Source organism: Spermophilus citellus (genome assembly GCF_964194105.1).
Source record: "Spermophilus citellus genome assembly, chromosome: 2".
Lineage (NCBI taxonomy): Eukaryota > Metazoa > Chordata > Mammalia > Rodentia > Sciuridae > Spermophilus > Spermophilus citellus.
This window is the reverse complement of record NC_138183.1, coordinates 213,288,253-213,315,641: the sequence shown is the minus strand read 5'-3', so window position 1 is coordinate 213,315,641 and position 27,389 is coordinate 213,288,253. Positions and strand designations below refer to the sequence as shown.

General features: G+C 44.1%; 1 protein-coding gene across 8 annotated transcripts in view; it reads right to left on the bottom strand.

Moving 5' to 3' along the window:
• The window catches only part of NAV2 (neuron navigator 2), a 701,871-nt gene that overhangs the window by 283,003 nt on the left and 391,479 nt on the right, over positions 1 to 27,389 (bottom strand). The gene's annotated exons all lie outside the window — the stretch shown is intronic.

Below are 27,389 nucleotides of genomic sequence, written 5' to 3'. Positions count from 1 at the left end.
CTGCAGAGTCGATGGCTGCCCCTGGCCTATTCTTGGCAGAGGCTAGGCAAGGAAGCTCTAGGCTGTGAAACTTCACGTCAGCAGGGCAGTGGCTGCAGGGGCCACACAAGAGCTGGGACTTATGGCTTTCAAGTTCTCTTGTGGATTTGGGCAACCTTCCTTGGCACTCTCAGTCACGGGGTGCCTCCACGTGTCTCATCTTGTGCCTAATGCTCTGCAAAGGAAGGGTGACAGCACCTGCCCTTACATTTCTCTCTACAGCCAGTGAAGGAGAGAGGAATCTGCATGTTTCAACCCAGGCCTCCTACAAAGTACAAGAGAGTGTGGGCCTCCATTCAGCTTTGATGAGATTTTGAAAAGGCTATTAGGCATCAGCATGGGTGCTGGATTCCGGATTTAACAAGTGGACCAGTGCAGCCTTCAGGAGGAAAGTCATTAGAAGGGCCCCATGTCAGGCTTCACACGCTGTCAAACTTAAAGATAGGGGCCTGGCGGTTTACCCACCCATGTGCAAGAGTCCTCTGCTGAATGGAATGGGGATTTGCTCAAAATTGCCTTTTGTCTTTTCCATTGTGGACAGAACATAGGAAAGCTATGAGAAAAAATTAAACTCAGAGTAGCCAAATGTGATCTCCAAACATTGCAGACAAAACTCGGGTGTGCAGTGATTAAAAAAGGCTGTGTGGCCAGTTCCAGAAACTGCTCCAAGGAAGATGCACTGTGGTATCTGTGCCCCACCTTTGGTCTCTCAGTCCTCTCCTGAGGCATCCTAGGCCTATCCTTTATAAGATTCAGGATAGTTGTAATTATTTAATCATTCAGATACTTACTGAGCCCATACTGTGGCAGGTACTCTTCTATTTAGAGGACTGACAGTAAAGAAGAAAGTGCTTTCATGAGGCTTTGTTCTGTTGAGGATGATGGGCAGGAGAGTGATAAAATGACAATGAACAACTAAGCAAAGTAATATCAGACAATAATAAATGCTATGCACAAAATGTAATCCAGAAAGAATGACAGGTGTAGAGATGTTGTGGTAAAGGAACCAAGAACAGCCTAAGTAGGTAACATCTGATTAAAGACCCAATTGATAAGCTAGGGACAACCACACAAAGACCAAGGGCTATGGTCCTTCTGGACCAGCAGCATTTGCATCACTAGGGAACTTATCTGAAATGCAGGTTCTCAGGCCCTGCTCCAGACCTACTGAATCAGCAATTCAAAGGCAGAGCCCAGCAGCCTGAATATCCTCTGTTTGTGATTCTTAGGCACACAACAGTTCGAGAACTATGAAACTACAGGAAGAACATTCTGGATGGAGGATAAATAACACAAGTCTATTTTGTTCACCACAACAATCCCCAGTCGCTAGCCTAGGGCCTAACATGTAATAAGAACTCAATGAATTATTTATTTATTTATTTATTTATTTGAGACAGGGTCTCACTAAGCTGGTTAAGGCCTACTAAATTGCTGAGGCTGGCTTTGAACTTACGATCCTCTTGCCTCAGCCTCCTGAGCTATTAGAATTACAGGCATGCACCACTGCTACTGTTTCAGTAAATATTTTTGACTGTCTGCCAGGCTTTAAGTTCCAATACCCTAAAGCCCAGATCAGAACTACCAAAATATAAAAACCACCAAAGTATTATCATCATAAAACTTCAGCAAAAGCTGAAAAACTTCCCCAAAAGGAAGAGAAGGTCATTTAGAATTCCAGGTGGCCAGTGGAAAGCTTTCTGCAGTATCAGAAACTGCCAGCTGCTGAGATCGACTCTTCCCAATCTAATAAAACTTGGCATCACAAAGTTGGCAATTAGATTTCCTGTAAAAGGCTAAATGCGGTAGCCTTCTGCTTCCTGATTCTGAAACTCAGTAAGAAAAGCATTAGTGTGTGGCAGCTGGGATAATCATTTAATTGATCTTTTCCACCCATAGAAGCCTCCCTTCCCTGCTCCAAACCCCTGACTTGTAAATCAATGTCACCTTCATTGTGAGCATGAAAGGGCAGGAAAAAACAATCCCCCTCCCCAAACCACATTGGAGTCAATTTCCTAATGGGGCCTGGGTGAGGCTCCAAATGGGTGCTGCCATTTCTCCCCCCACATCATCCTGGGCCACCCACACAGCTCCATCCAGACCAGTAGGAGCTCCAGGGGTGTGCAAAGCAGCAAACACAAGGGGCTTCCTACAGCACAAACTTCTGAACAGAAAGTCATGGATTCTGATGTCAGCCCACCTAATTCAAAGTCCTGAACCAGATGATAATTTTATAAGCCACTAGAAAGGCATTTAGCATGAGGAAGGATACCATAAATCAGATATTTATTTTCTCTTCCTTCTCATTATTTCTGTAATTCCACTCATTCATTCAACAAATATTTATTAAGTACCCATCCTTACTGGGGACAGAATGAAGCGCACAACTGACACAAAGCTTATTGTCTTGAGGGAATGCAGATAATAATAAGACAAGGTTGTCAAATAAAGACATAAAACGCTGTCAAAGGGCAATTGTGACAAATGCTATAATGGGAGAATTCCACCTATAGAGAACTTATTAAAATCAGATTCTCAGGCCCCAGATGAGCATTTCCATCAACCACAGGGCATGCATCCCGGGTGCCTTAAATAAGATTCACAGGTTGTTAGTGCTGTTGCTGTTGGAGTGGGAGGTTGCAGACAAACAAAGGGGAAGGCTAGAATGATCCCCATGATAATGGATTAGAATTGAAAATGTTACAGAAACTATAAACTAAAATTAGTTTATAAACTAAACCAGGGTGTACTTAATTAGTATAAACTGTATGCTGCTCTTCATAGTATAGGGGTATAAACTAATGTTTACTTAATCTAGAATCAGTATTTATAGCTATGTGTACATGTGCAGGTTAGTATTATACACACAAATTTTGCTGTTCTGTCTGCTAAGAAGGTCCCAAAGCAATGACATCCCAATAACAACAAGAAGATCTAGCACTCAGGTTTTAACTTCTAATACATGCTTTAATAAAAGGAACCAGGACTCCTTGGAGAAATGGCTGATTCTTGGACTGAAGCAGGAAATTTTCAAGATAAACCTGGAACACCAAAAAGTAAGGATGTGTCCCCATACCAAGACTCAATGAGGCACAGAAGGGGCACAGAAGGCAAGTGAAAGAGCTCCCCGTGGTCAAAGCTTGCCAAGTTCAAGACAATTTGAGCAACAAAATAGTGTTATATTACAAATGAAAGCATGGAACAAATATCCATGGATTTTTCTAATAGAAAGAAAAGACTAAATGAATGAATGAGAAAGAAAAACCTCTCATACAAGGAGAATTCCAAATCATTTTATGTATTCTGTTCTCAAGGTTAAGTATAGACTGCATAGAGTACAACATGAAAAAGAGGAAAAGTCACTTTACTATGCAGAAACCTGAGAAACGCTACCTTAACCAGGTGATCAAGATTAGCACATGAGCCACTCTGATGACAGGTACCCATGATACCATGTGAGGACAAAGGCACTTCATCTCTGTGGTCTTCTTTTCCAGAACCCACAACCCCCGTCTAATTATCAATATATCCCAATTGGGGGGCAGCAGCAGGTAAGGGGGAGTTAATCCTACCTGATACTCCTCAAAATGTGAAGGGTATCAAGAACAAGGGAAGTGAGAGATGCAAGAAAAGTTAAAGCCCAGAGGAGGCTAAGAAGACAAAATGACCAAGTCTAACGGTGGCTTCCCAGAGGAGATATTGGAACAAGGAACATCAGATAGAAACGAAGGACATCTGAACACAGTCTATGTTCTAATATCTGTTCACGGAGTTGTCACAGCTATACTAATACAAGTCGTCGGATATATGGCACTGTTTTCTGTAGCATCTTCACAACTTTTCTGTAAAGTTAAATCTATTCTTGAATTAAAAGTTTATTTTTAGAAAAGAACGAATATGAAGCTCTACAGTTGAATCTGTGCAGTCAGCTTGGGAAGCCCAATTCTCCATCTCCCAGTGGACAAGGGGACAGAATGCTAGCCTGAGGCTGGACTTGAGGTCACAGAATTTCAGAAACTTTCAAGTGTGTGTATATATACAGAAACACACAAACTGTATACACGAGCATATGTAGATAAAGTTTATACCCCAGTTAGTATGTACAAGAAACTCTTCCTGCATGACTGAGTTTCCTAGAATGCTCATTAGTAACTGTTAGGGATAAAAGGACTCAACAAAAAAGAAGCCATTCAAAACTCCAGGTTTTGCTTTGATCCATTCAAAAAGGCCATGAAAGAACTATTTGTGCCCAAAGAATAAGTATGGGGAATCTCCCCATTAACAACCCTGAGCCCTAACTCAAAAGATCCTATTTGTTCTTAAAGATTCTGCATTTGGTTCTTCTTTGCCTTTTAAAATGACTGAGGAATCAAAATGACTGAGGCTTCAAGCTTACCAGATCATAACTCCATGTAAGACACTATAATTAACAATGTAAATTAGGAAATACCAAACCCCAAGGACTTCAGTAGAACAAAACTATCTCCAATTACATATTCAGTAGCCCATAACTTGAATTTGTTAAAGGGAAAAATATCTTTTATATAGCAATAGGTGGCAGCATTTCTGTTCACTGAGCCACATTGTATATAATTGTACTATTAATAGATGATTAAAAGGCAATTGTTTTTTAAGGTCCTACCATATCCTTGTCTTCCATTAAAGGCTAAACTCTTCCTATAAATCGCTTTTTCCAGAGATAACAAAATCACATCTCTTTTTTTTTAATAAACAAAAGAAAGAATAATAAAGTGACAAATTAATTTCCCCAAATATAATAAAACTAATTTAATCATCTCATGCTGGCCATCTGCCTCAAGGATGCAAATTTAACTGCATTTTCTACTGCCTGATAACTTGCTTAATTCAGTTAGGCCTTATGACCCTGCTTTTGTGTTCAGTTCTCAATGGGACCTTCACCCTGGTGGCTTCTAGACAAGGAGCTGGTGGAGTCAGAGGAGTGTGGTCCCCATGGAGAGATGATGTGGCCCTTCTCCAGCTGGCTGTCCATCAGTGGATGAAGTTTCAAACAGGGCAGCTAAGAGGACTTGAGTTCTGGCTGAACTGAACAGGGGACTGGGTACCACTGAGCACTTCCTATGTGCTGGGCACTATGCCATTTATATGCATTTGTCACATTTTATCCTCACAGTCTTTGAGTTCACTTTATGACTAGTCCATTTTACTAAGGAGGAATCTGAAGCTTAGAAAGAGTAAAATTTTGCTTAAGGACACATAACCAGGCATCAGTACAAATACCACTCCTAACAGCCATCAGCCACTGTGCAGACAATTCAGCACGGCAGAGTGGTTGCTTCTAAGACTTGACTTAAACTTGAGGCACCAAAACCACTGATATCACTTACCAAAGTAAAAGTGGGACTCAGGTGCAAAATGCAGAATTTCAAAAGAGTATCGGCGAGATAATGTCAAGACTTTCCCTATTCCATTGGATGAAGGATATAAAAAAGTGAATGTTTGGAGAGAGGAATTGTTGAGAGGAGGTTGTAGCTGGAGAACACTGTGCTGCCCTCACATCCTCTACCCACCCACTTAGTTGTGCTCTGGAAGCTGACTGTTGCCCTGGGAATCTGGAAGGAGAGAGAGGGGAATGTCAGATGGTTTCAAGGGTGGCACCAGGATACCACTACCCTCTGGCCTGCAGGCCCCACCACTGGGCAAGGGCACTGAGTGTCTCCTTGAAGAAGGTGTATACTAGGGTACATCTTGAGTCATACAAAGGAAGGCTCAAAGCACCTGGCAAAAGAAGGACCCAGTTTTTAGCTGGTCAGGACACAAGCTCAAGAAGGCACCGTCCACATAAGAATCTTTCTTCTCTACATAGCTTCCACAATGGAAGGATATTCTAATTTCTTCTTTAAGACTATCTTTACAAATTGTGGCGACCGTGGGGATTCCATCAATGAGTAGAAAAGCCAGTGGCTGCTAAAGTCTTCATCCCATAGCAGGAAAACTGTGGGCCCAACATGCCAGTTACATGAGCAGGCACCATCAGGATCCCAGGGGAGCTTTTAAAACACACAGATGCCTAGGCCCACCCTCAAAGAATATGAGTCAGTAGGTTTGGATGACCCAGACATCTGCCTTTCCTTTCTTTCCAAAGTTCTCTAGAGGATTCTGATGCCCAGGCAGGCTTAGCTACCAAATTATACTCTACATAGAGATATTGATAATTCTGAAAGAAGGAAAAAGGAGTGTTTCAGTGGCACCCAAGTTATTTTTTAATTTTTAGAAAATCTATATTACAGCATGAGTTGGGTAAATGGTTCGAGTATGCTCCACAGAGGAAGGTTTAAGCATTGCTATTTCCAATTCATCAAATTAGCAACATACTGTGCCATACAAAAATAATGAGATTATTAAAATAAATGTCCACACTTTCCCTAGAAACAAATCTCCACTTTAAAATAATTGAGATTCAGAGACACAATTTGCCTAAAGTTCAGGGATTAGCAAGAAACAAGGCAGACATGCAACCAAGGTCTCCTGCTCTGGCAGACCAGATTCTCGATCACCATACTTTCCTCTAAGAAGCCACATTAAGGAGACAGATCAAGAGGTTCTACCCCACTAGCCCCAGGCCTGATCATGTTGCAAATTCTAAGTTGAAGAAGTGCAAGTATTTGAGATGAAAGGGATCCAATGACAGCGGACATGACTGATTCAGGAAAATTTCTACCCAGAACTTCGACGTCAAGGCCACTAAGAAACAGTTATCACTTACAAAGTAATATCAAAAGTCAGGAAAGGAATATTTTTCAAGAGAAGTTCACTGGAGAATTCAGCCATCTATTAAATACACTAGGTTATAAAGCCAGAAGGATTCTTTCCTGACATTTTATTTATTTTCTTATAAGTGTACGGGAAGGAAACTCTATAAAGATGGAACACTGTGACTACGAAAGCAATTCAGCATGAATGAGCTTTTAAAAACTGCATGTTCAATCGACTACTTAACTCCAAATGACTGAACTGTCAGGGGACGAAATAAATAAATAAAAACCTCTGTAGTGACATTCCAGGTCCAGAAATCAGACATGCATGGTTTCATGGAAATTATCCTGGCTTTGATTTCAAGCAGAAGTTGGTCTGAATTCTGGCTCTTTTACTGAAGAACGAACCTGGTGACTCTAGACAAGCAGTTTAACCTTTTGACCCTCAATGTTTTCCTCTGTGAAATGGAGATGTGCACCCTCTGGTTCAGAGGGACACGGTGGGGATGACAGGTCTCACAGGTAAAATCCCAGCAGCTGGACCACAGGAGTTCCTCATGGCTCATCTCTTTGAAGAACATAGATGAACATGGTTAGAAATCTCAAATAAATAGAAAGAGACAGCCTGATAAGGAAAGGCAGCTCCCAGCACATGAAATTTTAATGTCAGTGACAGTTCAGGTTTGGCCCTAGTCAATAGGAACCATAAATAGCTGTCACCTAATGGCCATGTCCTCTTGAAACTGGGTTATTCGTCTGAGTCCATCTCCCAGAGGACAGCTGCAAACACCATCAATACTGGCACTAGGCAGCAACCTTATTTATAGCCAAGGGACAGATTCCAAAGATAGAAGAGGCCATGGAGGCTGAACCCCCATCTCCAAAGTCCCACATTCCTAGAGGACTGAGAGGTGACGCTGGAAAGTAGGTCTTCTGAGAAAGCCAGACAGTGGAAAAAACGGTTCATTAAAGGGAGTGGCAGGGAGAGGGAAACTAAAAAGTCAGGAGAGGCTTGAAAAGGACACCATGAGAGGAGGAAATGTGGGTGGAGCTACATATGCCGGGCTTCAAGATCTCAGCCATGACCCAGCATTGAGACTCGCCATCTCTCAGCTGACACTGAATCTTCCAAAAGTAGAAGCCAAGCTGGGCACCATGGCACATGCAGGAGGATTTAAAGTTCAAAACCAGCCTCAGCAACTTAGCAAGACCCTGTCTCCAAATGAAATAAAACTGAGTGAGAATGTGGCTCAGTGGTTAAGCACCTCTGGGTTGAATCCCAAGCACCTCAAAAAAAAAAAAAAAAAAAAAGACCTGGGATTGTGGCTGAGCAGTAGAGAACTCACCTAGCACATGCGAGGCGCTAGGTTCAATCCTCAGCACCACATTCAAAAAAAAAAAAAAAAGGAATCTCCATACTGCTTTCCAAATTGGCCGCACCCGTTTGCAGCCCCACCAGCAGTGTACAAGAGTACCCTTTTCCCCACATCCTCGCCAGCACTCATTGTTGTTTGACTTCATCATGGCTGCCAATCTTACTGGGGTGAGGTGGTATCTTAGGGTGGTTTTGATTTGCATTTCCTTGACTGCTAGAGATGGTGAGCATTTTTTCATGTACTTGTTGATTGATTGTATGTCCTCCTCTGTGAAGTGTTTGTTCATGTCCTTGGCCCATTTGTTGATTGGGTTATTTGTTTTCTTATTGTCTAATTTTTTGAGTTCTTTGTATACTCTGGAAAAAAAAAGGTATGTGTCCAACTACAACTAAAAAAATAAAAATAAAAATAAATAAAAAGGTGGAAGACTTGTCAAAATCTGTCAATATGCATTCAGGTTCAAGTGAGGATCAGACAGAAAGTCTCCCCTTAGCCCCCACTTGTCACTATATTTCATAGTACCTACAGAATCAAGTTCTAATTTGCTGACTTGACTTTCAAGAACTCTACTTAAGCAAGTGTCCCTGAGTTCCCAATCCTTGCCTATACACCCCAATACAATTATTGGCAATTCCTCCTAGAGATACCTCTGCCAGCTCTGGGACTCTACTCCTGTGGCTGGCGCACACTGTGTCCTCACAAACTAGGATTCCGTGGATTTCTCAGAGTCCTAAGTTCAAATGTTACCACTTTCCTCAGAAATATTTCTTTGGGCTTTCCAGGCAATTACTTAAGTGTCCTGTCTTCTATTTTATTTGTTAAGGTCTCTGTGGACAGAATCCATGATTATTATCTTGATATTCCCTTGCAAGTTTAGAGTCAACTCACGGGCTAGTAAGTGTTTACTGGATAGATGAATGGATGAATGTATGGATGGATGGAGGGAGGGAGGGAGGGAGGGACAAAAGGAAAGATGGACGAATTTGATAGATTACAAAGAAACCAAACAGGGAGCACATTATCCATTCTGTCATTTGTCATCCAACACAGCTGGTAAATGGACTGTCCTGGCTATCACAATATTGTGATTAACAGAGTGCTCCTTTCCCAACACCATCCACAGATTCAACCACTGATAACTGACCTTCTCAGGACTGGAATAAAATCTACCTTACATTTCAAATGAATGAAGCAAGCCTGTCTTTTGTTGATGACTCACCAAGCATTTGGATATGGGGCAAGATTCAGGGCTGGGAACCACCGTTGCCTTTGCACCATGGGGTGTGACAGGGTCGGTTCACAGAATACTGACTCACAGACTCTGGGATAACTCGACACATGCTTGCTGAAACCGTAATTGAAAATGAATAATCTTCCATACTCCCTTCTTCAATGAAACCTCCTACGACTAGGATGAAGAGACATTGCATACCTTCAATCAGATGACTCTACAAATCAGCAGAGACATAAAGATATCAAACACCTTAACTGCATGAGGTCTAGATATTCCCATGTGGACCCCATAGGCACACTTGAATTCAGAAAGTCAGAAGTCAGGACTTGAGAGAAACTATCCAGACACCATACAGTATACCACCTCACTCCATCTCATCCCTAATCTTAGTCTCCATGAGTTCTCCTGTACCCTTGCCAAACGCTCCTCGACAAATCCCAGTTTGTTGACCGTTTCCCAATTCAAAAAGCCACAAGCAGGGTGAGGCAGAGGAAACACGCCAAACAAGTCAGGCTGCTATGCCAAACAAGTCAGGCTGCTATTATTTTTAACCTGGCTCCTTCACTATGGCAGGTAGAAGAACTGGTTCTGTTGTTCACAGGGTTTTTCCACTGCAAAAGCAGGAAGGACAGTGAGGGGCTTCCTCAGCTTATGCATTTCCCTCTACCCAAAATGGATAATGTGTTCCCTCTTTGGTTTCTTTGTAATCCATTCCCAGGAGGATCAGCCCAAGTATTCACCTGACAGGTCCCTGTGCCAGGCACTCTGCTCTATCTCAATTAAGCACCTCAGTGAAGCCTTGCAATATTCTATGAGGCAGGGGATACTGCTAATTTAACATGAGGACACTGACAGTCTGGAGAGGTAAGTCACTTGCACACAGGATTCACACCCACATCTGTCCTCATCATTGAAGCTCTGCTCCCACCACGGACTGCCACAGATGAACTGTAAGGCTGGAGCACTTTGCACTGCCAAAAGCTCTCTTGGCCTCTGCCCTGGTCCCAGACTGAGCACACATGGCAGCCTCTGCATACGCGGGGATCTCTACAAAAGCAGCCACTAAAGGGTGAGCTGATACTCTCCAGAGGAAGCAGCCCCCTGCCTATACTCCCAACGCAGGGCCAACACAGTCTGTGATCAGAGGCTCCATCTGAGTTAAACAGATGCACGGCGATTCCATTGTATAGTTTTGATGTATAGCACCAGCACAATATGCCCACCTGGGAATATTTTGGTGCCAAGAATGAACAGAAGGGAATGCACTGCAGAAATATTAACCTTGGCAATCTCCTGCCACAGTAAACCACTGGTTGAGTTTTAATGAAATTTTGTACAAGAGCAGAAACATCTGTATTGCTGGTAAAAATAAACCCCAGCCTGGAACATACAATCATCTTTGCATGAGGGCACAGCGACCCTGAAAAGGCACAGACAGGAGGCTAAGGCCTGTCTGTGTGATCAAAATAGCCAAGAGGAAGCCGCTGTGCACTTCTTGTCTGTGCTCTCTAGTTAGGGCTAATGGCTTCTTGGGAACGAAAACATTCTAATGCTGTGCATCTGAAGCTTTCCTAGAAGCCTGACTTGTATGGGACAACAAAGGTTCTGCAAATTGCCTGTCTCCACTGACTCTCTCTTGTCCCCGAAACCCATTCCCCAGGTGAATAAACATTGACGTACTGCTCTTAACTGAGACCAGCACAATGAGGCCCAGTAGCTTTATCACGTATCCTGAATTAGTCATCCAACCAAGCCAGAACTAGGAACATGGACATCATCTTACTTTAAAGATGAAACAATAAGGGGCCAGTCCACAGTCCACAGACCACAGGGGTTCAGGGGAGACCTCCCAGTTATAGGCTCTGTTCCAGTGCAGCACCTTCCCCTAGGTGGTCTTTCCTATAAAACAAACAGCACAGGGCACCCCCTGAACCCAGGCTTAGGGAGTCCTGGAGGTCGAAAGTCCCCCCAAGACATGGAGCCCACTCATCCTTGACAAGCAGAGCCCCAGGCCACATATCCCCACACTCCCAGGGAAGAAATTCCCCATCCCTAAGAAAGTCATTTTCCACTCTTCTTAGGAAGGAAGACGTTTTCCACCCCATCTTTTTCTGCTGAATTGAAATTTGGTCCCAGTTTGGTGAGGAGAGTGCCAGAGATTAATCCTTCCAACCCTTCAGAGGTACAAGGTGGCGTATCTTCCATGTATCTTTGTATCATAAAAGTATTTAAAATTTCTGCATTTGAACATACCCTTCACAGGACAAGGCTTTGCTTCCCTCACCCCTTGTCTGTCTTCCTCCAAACAGAGGGTGAGTCTGGATAAGGATGATAATGATGATTATTAAAGTAGCAGCAATGACTCTAGCTCTTATTCACTAAGCACATACTATGTGGCATACACCATACCAGGCACTGTATATGCGCTTCTAATAGAATCCTTATAACACTGAAAATTCAGAATTTTTATTCTATGCATTACATTTGGAGGAAAGCAAAGCTTGTAGTTAAGGATCCTGGGATTTGAACTTGGACATACTCTAGAGGTCATTCATCATCACCCTGATTCCAGACCATGGGCATACCCAACCAGCCACCTAAAGTGGTCCCCAGGGCAGTCAGCCTGGCTCATGGTGCACAGCGCTACTGAGGTCCATGTAACTAACCCAGATTTCCACTGGTGGAGCCCACACCACCTTACTGGACGAAGAAGCCAAAGGTCCTGAACAGCCATACAGTACTCTTTGCCTAGAGAAGGTAAGCCTTAGAAAGAAAACAGGAAAAGTTGTGGTGGTGAAGACAAAAGTTTTTATCATTTAGCAATCTGGAGAGGACCTGGTAAGTGGAGAGATACCAGAGGTGCAGCACCAGGCACATCTCCACAGCAGCGAGAGCTGGCTGCCAAAGGAAGCTTTTATGAGGGTCTACTGGGTACAGAGAACAGAGGGGCCAATCTGCTGGCCACAGCCAGGGGACAGGTTGCATTATCACAGGCTGACTTGAGGCCACCACTTCCCACTCCCCACACTGGGATGCAGCTCTGCTGTTGCCAAACTGGTTGGACTAAATCACAGACAGCAAAAATGACCTGTCTGGCTGCTGCATCCCTGATCAAAGCTGACTCATTTCAAAGGTGAACTGTCAGCAGCTTGGAAGATTGCAATCAGATGAGGAAAAATAAACTATAAGGTTTCTTCAGGGGTTAAAAAACAAAGCTTCCCTGTAAAAATAAAGTTGTCTTTTGTGCTTCTGAAATTCTCAGTCCTTAAAACCCCATGAGAAAACTTACTAGACACTGATAACAAAATATACTGGGTCCTTAGGTAAGACCTTCATGTTCCTTTGGCCTCTCACTTTGTTTTGCATGGGGGAGTTTTTTGAAGTTGGGAGCTAGATAAATAATAAATTACCCAAAGCTAGACCAGCCTGAGATCCAAGATGTTTGGAGAGCCCTGCTTTGTTCACACACCTTCATGCTATAATCATGGTGCAATATCATATACAGAGGCTCCAAAAGATAACACACACACACACACACACACACACACACAGAGAGAGAGAGAGAGAGAGAGAGAGAGAGAGAAATGTACATTCACATTCTTCTTTGTTTTCTCTCTTTCTTTAGAAAGGCAAAGAATGGTCAAACTATCAAGTTAGAGTGAGACTAATGTTACATTGCAGGCTATTTGGTTTAAGATTAGTTCAGGGCCTGGATTTTCAGAGTAAAACAACCTGGTCAAGAGTAGAAATTTCTGAGCAGGTCCCAGAGGGTCCATCTGCATAAGGGAAGAAGAATCAATTCACATTTGATTTGTTACAGAGAATGGAAATTTTACTTGCTTCTCAAACCTTGGGGACCTGTGAACTTCTATGGAACCTGTCCTCTATTTCCTTTAGTGAGGCTTTGGGTTGTTTCCTAAGTGCTGGAAAGTCCAGAAGACCCCATAAAACCTAGGTCAATGAGAAGTGGGCCCAGCCCACCTCCCCTCTACAGAGCTACCAGTGAGGCCTGCACACCCCATTTTGCAGGAGGAACTGCAGTCTAGTGACCAGGAAGATGGAGGGAGGTACAGAGGGGGCGAGGGATACAGGTGGTTGGGGGAAGCACTGTAAAACCATCACTAATGTCACACCTGCATTAATCCAACAAAGTATGTCCATTTAGTAGAAGATGAGGGGCTCCCTTGGGCTCTGGGAAGCTGCCAAGACGCACTCTCCTCTCCAAATTTGAGGCCCTGGACTGGAACCCAGGCAGCTAAAACGATTTCTCCATCAAGTTGCTCCTATGGAAAGGAGTGCGTTCCAGCCTCTTCTTGACTGCTGAAAGTCACCCAAGCCCACACAAAGTAGTCTCGGGACTCTGGAGTTTCCACAAATACATGCGGAATAAGGCAAGAGGGAGACAAAGAAAGGAAAGAAAGGGCTTCCAAAGGTACACTCCCAGCTGCTCTGGCTACTGTTACTACATCTGGGACTTGATTCTCTTAACAGATTTCTCTGCAGGAAAAATGCCAACGCTGGATGGCCCAGGCAGAGGCAGGCCACAGACTTTCTGCAGCTTGAGGAGGATCCCCAGCCTTTCATCTCCTAGGAGCCCCTGGAGCAGCAGCCCTCTCCCTAATACCAGTGTGGCAGTCTAGCCCCCTTGTTAACCAGTCTTGAGAAAGAACAGATTCACTGTACAGAGCAACTGATTCCAAATTACACCTCACCTGCTCACATGAAGACCTGCTAGATAGTTCGTTCTGCTCATTGGGCTTGTTGCTTCTTAGCAAAGTTTTGGCAACAAGGACAAAAATCCTCTGAGCATTTGCAGAACTAACAGTGAAGATCTATGAACTGGAATATCCCGTTTCCTCTTCCTAACCTTTCTAAATCTTATAAAAATGATCTAGGCTGGTAGTTCCCCACCTAGGATCCTGGGGTCCCTGCAGGTTATGCAATAGAGTCTCTGGAGAGTCAAATGGGCAGAAGAATGCCTTCAATCAACAGGAAAATAAGAGTGACTGGCACACTGCCACAGGGCAAGTCTTAATAATCGCTAGCAGGGGTTTCGGGTCACTCCCCTGTTAAAAAACTTTGAAGAGCTCCCACCACCCTCAGGATGAAGCCCCAACTGCTGAGACCTGGCAAAATCTTGCAGAACCCAGTGCCTGCTCACCTCGCCTGCCTGCCTTAGCATTTTCCCACGCGTCCGAGTGGAGTGGAAGGGATGTATGCTGGAGGGGTTAAAAGAACGCCACCTAACATAGTTCCAGCTCTGTGGATCTGGGGATTTCTGCTTGCAAAAACCCACAGAGTCAAGCATACTAGGAAAACTGTAGGCTTTGAAGGCAGTTCAGTCTAGATTTAAAAATCTTTTCCACCATCCACTTTGTAAACTCAGGCCAGTTACTTAACATATCTGAGCCTCAGTTTTCTCTATCTGTAAAATGGGTATCATGAAAGGAGCTATGATATATGCCAGCATAGTGCTTGGCACAGTGTTAGTTCTGAACCCCCAAAACTTCAACCTGAGCTTGCAAAGTAATTAACTAGAGCAGTGCTTCATCCACAGTTAGAAACAAGCATGCAGACTCCCCACTGTCAGTTCCTTCCAACAACTCAAGAGTGTGTTTACTAGCCACCCACACTCAGGCCCAAACCACCCCCTTCCCCACATCTTCTTAAAGCCATTTTCCCACAGCAGAGGAGATTGGCAGTGACTATTTCAAACCAGATTTATGAAAACCCATAACTAGGAGATTAAAATTCCAAATGTCATCTGGATAAGATGGGCCAGATGCTTGGAGAATTGCAAAAGCCTCAAGTTCTTTGCACTGGCAGAGACATTGGAGCGGTCAAGAGGTTCACGTTCAAGTGTTGCTCTGGGTTGATCAGGGAATGCTCTTCTGTCTATTATAGGAAAAAAAAAAAAGATGCATTTTAATGGGGCTGAGTTAGTGGATTCACTGCATCTACTAGATGAACCATCAGCTGGTATTTGGTGTAGACTGTATGCACTGGGCTGGCCTCTGGCCCTCCTCTGGGTAGGTTAAAATATTTTTGTCTATGCTGAGGTCTTTGCCGTGCACAAGTGGGAAGGGATCAGACAAGGACCACTAGGAGGGAAGAGCCCTGGAGGCCAAGTCATTAGGACCAGGCTCAAATCAACAGACTTCAGTGGGTCAGAACCACTTCCCATAGATCCCAAAAATCTGAAAAGGAAAGGTAACAAGTATTTCTAGAACTCCTACCACATGCAATGTCCACCATGATGAACACCTTGGCACTCAGGACTGCATTGATGAGTGTCATTGTCCCCTGAACTGTGTAGAAGGGAAGAACTGTTCTCAGGAAAGCTAAGGTTGCCCTAGTTCTGTTAGTCGAACATAAAAGTGGCAGAGGAGGGATTCGAAGCAGGTATTTCTAAACTTAAAAATCCATATTAGCCTAAAACTGGCACCTTTCAATCATAGGTAACATATCTTCTTATTCATTTCCATAGGGGTGGGGCCCATTACCACTTGCTATCATTGCTGGAGCAGATCAGGTAGAAAGATAAATTAGATCATCCATGTCATTGTTGAGGCATTAAAATCATACAGAAAAATGGTAGTTGAAAGTTGACACTTGCCCATAGTTGAAAGTTAAAGTTAATATTAGACAATAAAGAAAAAAAATGCTTTTCAGAAGGAACCCATTTTTCTAGCCAAACTGAAAACCTAATACCCTCTGAGATTCAGGCATAGTTAGGAAAAGGATTCATGCTTTTTGAAAACCATTGAAGAAGGAGAAAGACCTGAATGAACAAAAAGCTCATCTGAGGCTGGGATTGTGGCTCAGTGGTAGAGTGCTCACCTAGCACGCTTGAGGCACTGAGTTCGATCCTCAGCACCACAAAAATGTAAAATAAAGATATTGTGTCAACTTAAAATAAATATTAAAAAAAAAAAGTCTATTGCTCTTGTGTCCTCACTGCTCTCTGCCCATGAACTTTTCTCACACCGACCGAGCCCATAGCCTCCTGCTAGGTCCATCTTCACATGGCCGTCATGTCACCTTCCAGCTCTCAACCTCCAGTGGCCAGTTACCATTTGAGGTCAAGTCCAGGCTCCTTAGCCTGCTACACAGGAATCATGATGACCTTGCCTCGGCTACCCCTCCACCCTCCCTTCCCCCATGCACAGGCAGTGTGACATATTGAGGGGACACAGGATCAGCTCCACTTGGGTTTAGTCTCATGGCTCAGCTACCCAATACCAGTGTGACCTCGGGAAGATTACTTAGGCTCTCTGAGACTAAAATGGAAAGAAAGAACATTCAGAGGGAGAAATAAACTATAGCTTGTAAAACATTCTCAGAATAATGTGTGGCACTTAATGGCTGGTTTGAAAAAAAGAAGGGAAGGAGTTTCAAGTCCTCATACCAGTAGATAGATTGGTATCTTCGCACTGCTCCATTTGACGTTCCCTGACCATGAACCTCAGTACCTACATGTGCTGACCAGAATCCAGCAAGGCTCAGATCCAGGCAATACCATTCCCTCCTTCTGTGACTTGGCTGGGACTCACTGCTTGCTACCATGTATCTGGGGTTTGCACAATTAACCTTTGAAGTTCTGCCTTCCCTTCCTCCCAGTGGTTATATTGTCTATTGGAGCTTGGCATCTATTTTGGCCTCCTCCTATATTCTCCTTTAAGTCTTCCCACCTCCATATAGCAAAGTCCAGAAGTTAATGCATTTCCCAGGCTCTCTTGCACTGGGTTTGAGTTTAATCCAGGATCTGCCAATGAGCTGTATCTGCACCACGTCTGGAAAGCAAGGATGAGGCGGAGGCCCTCTTTCTTCCTGGAAGAATAGAAGTTAGGAGGGTATGATTAGATTCTTGGTTTCACCGCCAAACACTAGAGCTGAGTTCTAGAGAGCTGGGCTATGGAGGCTTGGCCTTGGAACCAAGAGTCCTAATGTACCTGCTCCTTCAGAAGTTACCTAGAATGGTTCCTAGTTCCTGGACGGACCCCTACTAATTTCAAATCTGCTTCTCAGCACCTTAAGGTCAGTAATTAAGCACAACAGCTATCTGTAGCTTAGTGCTTAGCCCTGCTTCTAGGAGCTGCTCACTCAGTAAGCCTATCAGGGATCCAGATTATTTTCATTCTTAGAGCCAGCTCCTCCTAAACTAGCACCTTCTCCCAGCACCTCTCAAAGCCACACAGCCTGTGGAACTGACAAATGACAGTGCATACTGACCAACTATGCCTATGGCCAAGAAGGGCAAAAAGTATCTACAAAATCTTGTGCTAAGAAAAGAGATAACTGCCGACATTTGTCCCTTGACAAACCAGGACAAAAGCAGATGTGTCAGTGAAACAAATTTTCACCACACAATTCAGCTCTAAGTGTTAGACTATAACTTTCCGACCTTGTATGACCTTTAGTAGTTCCTGCTACTTCCCCTGTATTCCTTTCTCTCTGGTCAATCAGACTTAGATTTACAGACTAGAGGTAGCTCAGTGGTAAAGTGCATGCTTAGCATGCATGAGGCCATGCTAAGAATGGCCAGAAAAAATTAAAAAGCAACACTAGCACTGTGAAAAAATTAAAAAGCTAGACTTACTTTAAAATCTGTTTCACATATGCAGATGAACCACCAGTGGTATTCTTGATGAGATCTTAGACTGTACACTGGCAGGTCTCTTATTTTAATAGCTATACATTTATTTTTATGATTATCTTCTATTATTCCCAACTATGCTGCCTTTCCATTTGCAGTGAGAATACAGTTTCCTCTTTATATAAATTTATTCAAATAAATTTTAAAAAATAGCCAACAAGTAATCATTACAAATGGTAGACATATATGGCAAAAAAAAAACTACAAATATTGCATAAGAATGACTACGTAGGCTGGCCATAGTGATGCATACCTGTAATCCCAGTGACTTGGGAGGCTAAGCAGGAGGATCACAAGCTTAAAGCCACCCTCAGCAACTTAAGGAGGCTCTAAATAACTTAGCAAGATCCTGATCTCAAAATACAAATAAATAAATAAATACATAGGTTGAGGATGTAGCTCAGTGGTAAAGTGTTCTTGGGTTCAATACCCAGTAACAAGAAAAAAAAAAAAAAAGAAGTTCGGGTGACACTGACTTAAATCTCACAAACATATATACTGGGGAATTTCAAATATCTAATCTACTTAGCTTATCAAAATAGCGTGAGATGACTCTGAGAATGTGCACAACTCATTTTAAATAACTTCCTGTTCCAATTCTCGAGCTCTTGGGAATAAACTGATCTTACAGGGAAACTGTCAGAGGGAGTCAGTAATGTAAGTAGCCTCCCACAGACTGTGGCACAGGATAGGTTATTCATCTGCCACTCCTAGGCCTGGGGCAGGAAGCTAGTGAACAGCCAGCTCTGAGTGGCTGTTCTGAGTGGGACCTCAAGATCATTAATTTCAGTGATTGTCTTATTTTTTTTTAATTTTAATTTTTGTGGTACTAGGGATTGAATCCAGGGGCTCTCAACAACTGAGCTACATCCCCAGCCCTTTTTATTCTTTATTTTACAACAGGGTCTCTCTAAGTTGCCCAGGCTGCCCTGGAACTTGCGATCCTCCTGCCTCAGCCTCCCCTGTAGCTGGGATTACCAGTGTGTACCACCACACCCAGCTCAATGCAGTTTTCAATATACAGAATCCTGGTGTTAGGGAAGGGGAAGGTGTGCAATAAATGATTTAAATAAATGAATGTTAACTGGAGAAAGCCACGGAACTTTGGCTGCAGAGCTAAGGAATTTCAGGATACAAATTCACAATTACAGGAAAAGGAGGTTAACCTTGTCTCTCCAGCTATTCCATAAACATGCACTTAGGGCTTCTCCCCAGTAAACTCATCCTAAGAGAGCACAAGAAAAAAAGGTTAGGAAGAAAGCCAGGAAGAATTCACTAGTAACAGGGCACAATGAGGCCAAATTCCCTGTAGACCTGCCGTGATCATTTTTAGCGGAGATATCACAAAGTGTATCCAAGAACACATTAGGCAAGGGGAGTCTTCTGCAGAAACAAGTATCATATTTATCATCAACAGATCATTCACATAGCTTTCTGCAGGGTGGGGTCAGACCTGCTTTGTCAGTGAAATGTGTTGATTTCTTCTGAAAGTATAAAGGGGCAAGAGATCAGAAGTCTGTCCACAGTGGGGCATAGCAGTGCATACTTATAATCCCAGAGTCTGTAATACCAGTTAACACTTGGGAGGCTGAGGCAGGAAGATCACAAGTTCAAGTCCAGCCTGGACAATTTAGAAAGCTCCTGTCTTAAAAAGGGCTGGGGACATAGCTTAATGGTAGAGCTCCCCTGAGTTCAATCCCCATTACCAGAAAGGAAAAAAAGAGAGGGCGCAAGAAAGACATCTGTCTCTAAGACTAGGACCCCAGGGAGAGTGGGCAAGATACCACTGTGCAATACAGCAAGCATAACTACAGCAGAGGAGGTGTGGCATTTTAACAGAGAGAGAGAGGAGGCATTGCAGCTTGGGTGACGTGAGAAGGAAATCTCCTTACAAATACAGGAGTTCCTTTATGGGGACCCTGCTCAAGTCCTCTGTCATTTGCTCATTTGGCAAATATTTACTGGACCCAAACTTTGACCAGATATTGTGGTAGGTACCAGGAATTCAGGCAGACATGTCCTTGAAGTCATGGTGAGATGGGTTATAGACAAGTACACACACTTACAAACAAGGCAGGGCTGGGGCGTGGCATGCCACAGGGAAGTAGTGTGTGTATCCCAGAGGCTGTGGCCGGAGGAGGCACTGTGGTAGGGTGGGAGGGTCAGGGAGGCCTCTCTTGGTATAAAACGAGAAGGAAGCATCACATCAAGAGAAAGGCGTGAATATTCTGGGCAAGGGGAACAGCTGACGAAGGCCCTGAGGTGAGAAGGAACAGAAATTGCAGAACAGAAAGTAGTCCCAGGTGGTAACGTGAAAAATTCCAGGAGGGAGATGGGGAGGAGGGCAGGGGCAGGCGACCAAGGGCCTTCCAGGGCACAAGGTGGGAGGGAAAGGATTTTAATCTACTTGCAGGGGGCTGCCACAGAAAGGTTTAATCCTTATTGTTCCCTTATCACAGATGTGGAACGTGTATAAACACAATTTTTAAAAAGTCGATTCTAATGCACCTATGCCATTGAAACCGTTGCAGAATTGAAAACTTGAGACTTTAAACAAGGAGCAATACAATCTGACTTGTTTACAGCAGGTCACTCTGGTCACCTGGAGAAAGAACAGACTAAGGGGCAGAAGAGGAAGCAAGGAACCCAGGCTACTTGAATAGTCCAGGTGTAAGAGCCTGGGACCAGGTGATGGTACTGGAGAGGGAAGAGAGTGACAAAAAGCAGTTGAAAAAGAATGCTGGCACTCTGCATGCTTGGCATTGAATCGAAACTCCCTGGGTGAATGGATTATAACCTGGCTAGAATGTGAGCTGATTTGATTGGCTTTTCTAAATTCAGCCACTCTAAAAGTGAAACCAATTATATACACACACAATAGCTCTAAATCAAAGATGGACATCTTCAAGTTTAACAACCATCAACTGACCTGATAAAATGTAGGCAGTAAGTCAAGCACGGGGCAGCGTCTTCCAGCTTTATTACAGACCCATGACTCACTCAGGACTGAGCTGCGGAGCGCTCCCTGCCTGCCACTGCTCCCTGCACCTCTCACTTGAGCCTATTCTTATTCTGCAGTTTCAAAGTTAAGCACCCAGGACCTCCCAGAACAAACTGTAACTTCCAAGGAAGAATGTGCTCTGGCAGTATGCATCAGTAGACTCAGAAGGTGTGTCCAGATAAGAGTATTAAGGGTACCTAGCAGTAGAGCTGGAAGTCTCAAATAAAGCACATAGGTCCCAGAGGGAGACATAAACCAGACCTGTATCCCCACAAAGGCTGAGTGGGTTCCATAAGTGCTGGCAAGTTCGCAGCAATCTTTGCTTCCTAGCTTCCTCAGGGAGCAGCAGAGTGGTGGCAGCGGGGTGGAGGAGAGCTTTTCTTTTCCTCTGGCAGCCTGATGTGCATGCCAGAGAGAAAGAGCACAGGTCTGCAGTGGGTCCTGAACGTGGTTCTTGTTGACAAGTGCTCTCCTCTGCAGTGGACCAGGGTGTCAGGCCTGGCACAAGGAGCCAAGGGGCTAGTCAAGTCTGCAGAGGGAGGAGGAGGAGACCATTGCCTTACTGTTTAGACCCAAGTCCCTGTGGCAGTGAGGGCTTTGATTTCCAGAAGAAATTAAAGAGGAGGAGACTAAGGGGCTCATGATAGACAAGACTCTCACTGATACAGAAGCTCCTAAAGCATATGCATGTTAGGGAGACCAGCAGGGAGGTTCCCCCTTTAGTCTGAATTTTATCTCCTCCCATGACTACAAGGTCTAGCAATCAGCCATGCCTCCACCCCGAGGGCATTCCTTCTTCCCTCAGAAAGGGACTTCAGGAGGGCCCAGCATTGATGCTGTTCAGAGAACAGAGGTGATGTCTGCAAAGCATCTCTTGAGTCTGGGCACTCGGTTACCACCTCAGCTTGTATGTCCAACAATATAGCTCCACGAAAGTCCTCTTAGGTGGGGAGAAGTGACCATTTCCCTTCACTTACTAAATAAGGCCCAAAGTCATGTAACCAGTGCCTGGCAAAGCTGACACTGGGTTGAGCCCATCCCAAGTCCCATGTTCTTCCCACACCTACCAGCCTGTTCCTGCCAGGCTCTCTTCTAGGAGACTGAGCACCGGCTCTCAGGATGGTATGGCCCAGGCTTCTGCTCCAACCTAACCTGCCCCAAGCTCTTACTTAGCTTAAAAAAAAGTGACAGCCACTGAAGTCCTCACTTGGGAACTCCTGTGCAGGAGGAAAGGAGTCTACAGCCCCCCCACCTCTGCTGCCATGTATATTTACCAACAGCAATGGGACGGGGGTCTCTGCAGATTGAGGCACTCCTTTGAATGGTTCTCAGGTACTGCTTCTTCCCACCTGGCCAGCATGTGCTCTCCATGGGCTCCACACCTGAGCCAGGAAAAGAAAGCAACTTGGCAGGCCTGGCTTGCTGGGAGGCTCCAGCGGATTGGTGTATGCCACCTGCGGGGTGGGTAGAGAAGCGAAGGGGAGGGTTTCCAGGACACAGTTCCAGTTCCGTTGCCTTGCCCTTGTGTCATCTGGCAGCTGGCAAGGTGGTAATGGTTAACCTGGGAAGGTGCTCCAATCTCCTCTGATGTTTTTGGTGTGAGCGATTTCCACTCGGGTAGGGCTTAAATGCAACAAGAACCTGATGTAGTTCCTAGCAATAGTGGTTAAGGGTAGAGATTTTTAAACTAGATTGCTCTGTGTTCAAAGCTGTGGCTCTCCGTCTCACTATAACTTTGGTAAGTTATTAGTTTCTTTATCAAATGGGTATAACAGCAGTACTTGCGTCACAGGCTTGCCATACAGATAAACGAGATAACGCATGGAAAGGCACAGGACAATGCACACCGCTTAGCAGGTGCCATAGTAAATGTGGATGAAAAAAAATGCAAATAATATTCTTTTTAAGTAAATCAGTCATTGAAGCTGCAGGTCTTCCCTGAGAGTGACAGCAGGTCCAGCCCAAATAGCCCCAGAAAGACAAAACAACAACCACGAAGTACAGGCTTGATGGCTGATGCTATCCTAGTTGCCTCGAACATAGTAAACGCTGTAACTGCTCACTTAGGGCCTACCTGCCTCAAAAACATGATCTCCAATCTGCTCATCTATTCTGCTAAGTCAAAATTATTCCTAGAGAGGAGGGATCCAAGGCTCAGAGATGTCAAATAACTTTCCTAGGGTCACAGAGCCAGTGAGCAGCAATTGGGACTCATACAACAACGAGAACAATATTTATGCAGGTCTTGAGCTGTGACAGGTATTGTTCTAGGCCCTTAACACATATACTCCACTTGAGGATGGACTCTGATCATCCCCACTTCTCAGATGAGAAAAACTGAGTGAGTCCTAGGTGGTTAAGCAAGGTCACACAACAACTGGGCTGTTGTACGAACTGAAGCAGGCTGGTTCCAGAGACCTTGATCTAATCATTGCCCTAACTACCTCTCATCGTGAAAAGCTCTTGATCTTCTCACTGTCGTGTTCTGCCTCTAAAAACTCATGGGTGCTGAGGACCCTCTTCTAATAAGAGACAACTGTGTTGGAATGAAAAAACATACTGGGCTGGAAGTCAGAGACTTTGAGCTGTGACCTTAAGCAAATCACTTTCCCCCTACTGAATGTCAGCTGGCCCAAGTATAAAAGGATTGGTTTGGACCAAAAATCTGCATTGAAAACTTGCAGTATATGGCTTTCTGAATTGGGCCTTCCTTCTTCCTGAGCAAGAGTATGAAGTCCATGAAAATGTGGGCTGAGGCTGCTGACAGGCCCTTCCCCAAGCAGCCAAGGCACGTCTAATGGAAGGAGACAGCATGTGGCCGGGTGCAGGAGAGCCGCCCACAAGTGAGCATCCAGCCTGGGAGATCCTGGGCAATTTACCAGGCCCTTGGTTTTTCCCCTTTGGCAAAGACAAGGAAATAACTTGCCTTAGTGGGTTGCTTTGAGGTCATAAAAACGGTCATAAAGCATTTTCCCAGATTCAAAGTCCGGGTTTGCAAAATGCTCTTGAACTCAGCCATGAGAAGGGTAATCAGAGAAGAAGTCGGGACTTTGCAGGATTCCCAGAAAGCAGTCTGAGAATGTAAAGAATCTTCATTACTTCTCCATGCTTCTTACAGCTGAGAGTCTGGTCCAGAAAGGGGCAAAAAGGCCCCAGTACTATTGCAAAGCAACTCAGAAGATATTCAAAACAGTACCATGCTGTTTAGCACAACTGTATGCTATCCTGCTCAACAACTTTCCTACTGGACAATACATTCTCAGAGGACAAGAAATTTGTCTGTCTCAAATCAAGACTTGTCGACTTAATTCATTTCCAAGATGAGACCTGAACACACTTTCCTCACACCGACCTGCTTAATTCTCTCCTCTTTTTCCTAGGTGCCTTGATAGAACTCAAGTTGACCCTTAACTGAATATGTACCATGGGCTGGGCAGAGTGCCATTTGTGAATTCCAGTTACTTCTAAAAGTTACAATAACCGTAATGCCTGAAAATAGCATCAGTGTCTTAGATTTGGGGCTGGAAGGAAAGAATCAAACCTTCCTATATGGAAGGTATGAGAAGGACAAAGAGTGAATCATGAGATTTCCACAACTAGTTTAAGATCTATTTATTTTTATCATTTAGCATGCATAAAATATTTAACATAAGAATGAGTCATACACCTGTTCAACAATGATTTCTTGGGCATCTACTCTAATAGGTAGTATGTTAATAGTCCTGAGAAGTTTGAAGAAGAAAACTAACATATTACTGATTTTTTTGGAAGGTTAATTCCAGAGGTCTGCTGTTTCCAACTTTAAACTACAGAAACAGCACTCCTCTTTCTCAAGAAAGATGAAGAGATGAATGCATTTATTTAAAACACATATTTACTGAGCACCCGTGTGATGCCTGGTGTTGGGAATACCTTTAAAAGTGGCCGGCTAGGAGCTGTAGTTCAGTGGTAGAGCACTTGCCTAGCACCTGAAGGCACTGGGTTTGATCCTCAACGACCACATAAGAATAAATAAATAAAATAAAGGTATTGTGTCCATCTACAACTAAAAAAATATTAAAAATTAGTTAGCTAATTAAAAAAGCAGTCAAGCAGGATTGCTGCCTTCATGAAGGACAAAAATCTAATTAAGAAGACAGCTGCTCACTAAGCAGCACAGGTGTCAAAAGGAAAAAGAAGCAAAGTGGCTGAGTTTGGAGGTCTCTAGAAGGAGATGCACTCAGGTGGTGTCCTAAAGAACAAGAACAAGTCAGTCACGAAGAGTGGGGAGCAGAGCTGGGTCATACCGTGGGAAACTCTCTGAGGTAGGAAAGAGCTTCGAAAATCCAAGTGAGGGGAGGAAGGATGGTGTGGCTTGGTGAACAACTCACAGAGTGCAGGTGAGAGAGGGCAGGGAAGAGAGCAGATCCTGAAGGAGCTTTTAAGCCACAGTGAAGAGTCTGAACTTCATCTCTGTGCAGAGGAAAACCATTGAACTGTACTTAGAGCAAGAGAGTAAAATGTTGTCATTTTTACTTGGACACCTCTGTGGTGCTGTCTGGAGAAGAGACTGGAAGCCCAGCAATAGTGCAACTACCAAGACCCGTTAGGAGACCACTGCAGTTTTCTGAGTGACAGGCGAAGGTGTCCTCAACTATGTGACAGTGAGAAGGGGTCAGAGTTTAAGTCTATTGGGGAGGTCCAAACAGAAGCATTGGCTCTTGGAATGAAGGAAAAGTGGGTGAGGAGGAATCAAGGATGAGGACTCAGCTCTGATTTGAGCAGCTGGTAAAAGGTGGGAATTCTCAGCCAGGGCAATTTTGCCCCCTAGGGGACATCTGGAAAGTTCTAAAGACATTTCTGACTGACATAACTAGGGGTTGCCACTGAACACATTATAGTAGGTAGATGCCAAGGTGTTGCTGAACATCCTGCACCACAGGGTTCAGGTCCGATAACACAGAATTATCTGACTCCAAAGTCAATGAGCACCAAGACTGAGAAATGCAGACTTGCAGAAGTGGAATGAGCAAGGGTAGGGGACAGTAGGAGGGGTTACTTAGTGCTACATCTGGGACATATTAAATTGGAAATAATCATGTTAAATTGTCCTTGGAACCACACTACTTGGAATGGAGAAAGTAAAAAGTGCGACTGGCACCCAGACCCTGCCAGGAGAAGAGAGTGAGTACTTTCTCTCTGAACCAGGAAGACCTAGGAGTCGTGAGTCACTCTCCTACTAGCTCAATTATAAAATAAATTCCAAAAAAATCAATAAAATATGAGTCTTTACACTTGCCACTTATGATTTTCCCTTTCTCCCACCTCAAATACTCCCTACTCCTGCCCAGCTCTAAGTCCTAGAAATGTAAAGCTTCCCTAAAAACTGAATTCAGGAGTCTGGCTTTTCCAGCACCTGCCTAAGAATGCCATCAGCTATCATCCATGTTCCTCCCCTAAGATTTCTGACTTCCCCATGGGAAAAAGCTCCCACTCATCTTCCTTACAGAGACACTAAAGCTCAGACAAGTTAAGTAATTTGTCCAAGGTCACAATGATTTGGACCAAGTTCTTTCTGTTGCTCAATTCAATGCAGCCTCCTCCTTATCTCTAAGAGCACTTAATCCACAGACTCTGAGTGATTTCTATGTCCTGCTTCAGAACTCAGCATCCAGCATTCTATTTTCCTGTGCACATGAGAGCTGGTGCCCAGTTCTTGCTTGATAATTTGTAGACACATGTCCCCTCTGTGGGAGTCTGGTTGCCTGGCTAGTCTGAGGAGAGCTTGGCAGCAGGGAACCATGTTGGGGGTGGGAAATGGAACTTCTACCCTTTTCCCTCTGTCCCAAGTTTCCACTTGGGTCCTAAAAGAAGGAAGCCCCATTAGTTTTCTAGCCTCCTTCCCCACACCCAAGTTACTCCCCCCACAGGAGGAGCTAAGTCTAACCTGGGTGAGTACAGTCAGTCCTTTATATCTGGAGGTTCCTCCCTCATCTGTGGACTCAAGCATCAGTGGATTGAAAATATTTTTTAAAAGTTGCATAAGAACTGAACATGTACCGACTTTCTTGTCATAAATACAGTATAACAACTATGTATATTTACATTGTATTAGATATTATAAGTAATCTAGAGATGACTTAAAGTATACAGGAAGATGTGTGTAGGTTATGTGCAAACATCATGTCATTTCACATGGGATTTGTGTCTCTCAGATTCTGGTATCCGCAGGGGTCCTGGCACCAATCCTACTTAGATACTGAGGGACAATTGTACTCTGATGGGGCATAGCTTACATGCAGGAAGGATGACTGTGTTTAAAGGTGGACATTGAGCCCCATGCAGTCCCTTTTACTCCTGAGGCAGGCCC